The sequence below is a fragment of the Chamaea fasciata genome, unplaced genomic scaffold (genome assembly GCF_029207755.1).
Source record: "Chamaea fasciata isolate MVZ Bird 193981 ecotype frontalis unplaced genomic scaffold, bChaFas1.0.hap1 SCAF_2, whole genome shotgun sequence".
NCBI lineage: Eukaryota > Metazoa > Chordata > Aves > Passeriformes > Sylviidae > Chamaea > Chamaea fasciata.
In genome coordinates, this window is record NW_027094087.1 from 113,382,738 (window position 1) to 113,386,210 (window position 3,473).

The following is a 3,473-nucleotide window of genomic DNA, read 5'->3' on the forward strand; positions in this document are numbered from 1 at the left end:
ATTTAAAAGTGAGGACGAGACCCTCAAAGACACTTTTTAGTGGTGAGGTTGGCAGTGTTAAGTTTATGGTTGATTCAGTGGATTCAAGGGTCTTTTCCAACCTAAATGATCCCAAATTCTCAGTGACAGAAAGCCACCATGGTTCTCCACACCTGATTTGGACTCCTGTGCCCTTGATTTGTGTCATCCAACTCTGCACCTCGAGTAACTCATTAATTACTTTCCCCCTGAGCTAAATGGAGACAGAAACTCGTTAAGATGAATCTCAGCTGAGATTTGTAGCTCCCTCCCCGTGATTCTTGCTTGTCAATGATGGGAACAACAAGCGTCCTTCAGGATATTTGTCATCAAACCTAAAACTCACAATCTGCTTCCTGAAGGAATAACTGTCTTCAGTTCTCAGCTTCCCAGATGATATGTCAAGCATATTTCCAGCCTCCCGAAGTTGTCAAAAGATGCAGACAGACAGACTTATCTTCTTTAATGCTGATATTCTCACATTAAAGAGAAGACTGTAAGCAAGTTTTATTACTTGGAAGGTGGATGAACAGATGTGGTGGCTGGAAAAGTGGCCAGAAACCCCCCTCCTGGGGGCGGGCACTGCCCTAGCAAAGCTCCTGAACAGTTTAATTTTTCTCCAATGACTTTCACAAAGAGTTTTCTTAGGAGGAAATCTCTCACACAGTTTGTTGGCTCAGAAGTGCTCTCATCCATGGCCCAAGTTGCCTTCTGGACCTGCCTTTCCAAACCCTTTATTAGCAACACAGTGAAGCATCTCATATTTATTTTCCTACGAAACAATTGACTAACCCTATCCACTTTGTTGCTTGCCGTGGTACTCCATATCACATCTTTTACACTTCAGCAGCCTGTGAAACTTGACAATCAATCATCATCATCCCAAAGTGCCAACAGCCACATCCTATGACATATATGGATCTGTAGGAAGCATAGCTTGAAGCCTTTCTAATTTTAGCTTGTTTCAGGATACGAGAAGTTTCAAGCATCAATCATCCAAGGAAAATGCTTTACATACCAAAGTGTCACCAAAAAAATCCAAACAAAAAAACCCAGCCTGCTGGTTTGTGTGTAACTGGGGTGCACTGGAAGGATTTTACATCCATGGATTCCTGAAGCCTGTGAAATGCCGTGTACTCTGTGTTAACCAGCTGCAGTTGCCTTCTCCCAGTAAAACAGGGATACAAACATGCAGACAGTATTCCTCCAAGCGCATTTAAGCCAACAGCTCACAAATTTGTGCCACTGATTTTCATTCAGCTGTAGTTTAGAAAAGATTTAATTCTTTGCCCAGTTGCACTAAATTACTGCAGAAAGTATTAAGCTTATGTAAGCAGAATTAACATTATGTCTAAAACCACCAAGCAGCAGCCGGCCCCCCGCTTATCCCTGGCATACTCACAGCCTCCTTTTCTCCTGGCAGGAAGGATGACCAGCACATGCTGATCCCAAGGAATGCCCCAAATTCCTGTGCTGGCTGTAGGATCTTCTGCTATCCCGTTTGCTGGTTCACCCCAGTCACCAGCTGTCGAAGAGATGGGGTCTCCATGGTTTGCATCATGAAGCAGATTTTATTAAACACACTTGTGGTTTATAGACCTTTCAAGCACAAGCTAAAACAATTAACAACCATATCTATGTTTCTTAGTAACATTGCTTAACTATGGGCTAGCACAGACTTGCACAGGCCTGTACTGTCTTGCGTATCTTCCTCCTTCAGGGCCCTGCCTTGACTTTCCAGGGCTTGTGGCCCTCTAGCACATCTACTTCTGTAATGAGTTCAGCAGTACTTTTGAGTCCTGCTTCTGAGCTGTATTCCCAAAAGCAGGGCAGTGTGTCCCTCCCACGTGGGAGGCTTAGCATTCCTTACATTCCCTCCCAGCCTTCCCAGATTAGACCCTCTCCAGAAGATCACCGCTGTGTTTCTGCCTTAACAGGAATGTGCAAAGTGTGGCGGGTTTTGTCTCAAGCCCCAAGCCTGCCTGATTCCTTGAGTACATTCAGGGTTTTTGTTCTGGGGGGAAAAGTGGAGCTTGTGGTTCATCAGCCACGGGAAACTCAGGCAGCCTGGGAATACATCAAGGCACAGCACACGTTGGATTTACCACATTTTCAGAGTGATTAAGAGTTCCGTGTTTATATGGTCCACCATGCTCCCAAAAGTCCTTCTGCTTAAGACCTCTGCAGCAATGACTGGTGGTGTCCTGATTTGGTTGCTGGTGAGATGCTGAAAATTTTCCCCAGGAAGAGGAATTACCTGCAGGAACGAAAGAAATGCTAAAATCAATTCCTCACATAACCTGCTATTCAGTCTTTGAAAGTGGAAACGGGCAAAACTATTTAGGAATAGCAAGTCTGGCGTATTTAAATCCTTTTGCCCCAGTCCCCAACTTCTGTGATTCCTTGGATTCTGGATGTTTAGGACACATCCCAGGATGTGGTATCCATTTATGAGCCTCCTGTTCCTAACACTGCCTGATCCCTTCCTGGACCTGTTGACACTGTAACATCCTGTGACGACAAATTCCAAAATTTCCTGACTCACTGCATAAAAACATTCTCCCTCTTTTCTCCTTCAAGCTGATCTATTAATTTCATTGTGTCTGCTAATTTTCATTATGGTGTTGCAGGATTTTCTGACTCACTGTTCTGCATTCATCTTTTTTTTTTTTTTTAGCTGCCTTGGCTTCCTCTCCAAATTGAAGAGTCTTTTCAGCCTCCTCATGGAGCAGCTGTTTCATCCTCTCCAGCTGCCGTTTTCTCAGCATTTCTCACTTCCCCAGGTCTTGCCTGAGACCAGACTGCACAACCTGTTCGAGACACCAACACAGCCAGGTCTGTATAGCTACAAAGCCCTGCCATCCTGTTGACAGTGCATTTCCCTGCCTATTGGCCACTGCTGCACCTTGAGCTGATGATTTTGGAAGGACGTGGAGCTGCTGGAGAGAGTCCAGAGGAGGCTCCAGGATGAGCAGAGGGATGGAGCAGCTCTGCTGGGAGGAAAGGCTGGCACAGCTGGGATTGTTCAGCCTGGACAGGAGAAGCTTTGGGCTGAGCTCAGGGTGGCCTTGCAGGGCCTGAAGGAGCTGCAGGAAACCTGGAGAGAGACAATTCCCAAGGGCTGGAGGGGCAGCACGCAGGAAATGGCTTCAAAATGACAGAGAGTAGATTTAGATGGGATATTGAGAAGAAATTCTTTATAGTGAGAGGCCCTGAGAGGTTGTCCAGAGAAGCTGTGGCTGTCCCATCCCTGGAAATGTCCAAGGCCAGGCTGGATGGAGCTCTTAGCAGCCTGGGACAATGGAAACTGGATGATCCTTAAGGTCCCTTCCAACCCAAACCATTCCATGATTCTCTGATTCCATGACTCTGTACAGCCCACAGCCCTGAGGATGGAGAAAACCTCTGCGCACAGAGTTAAATTAATGCTTTTGCAGACAAAGAACAGATACGAC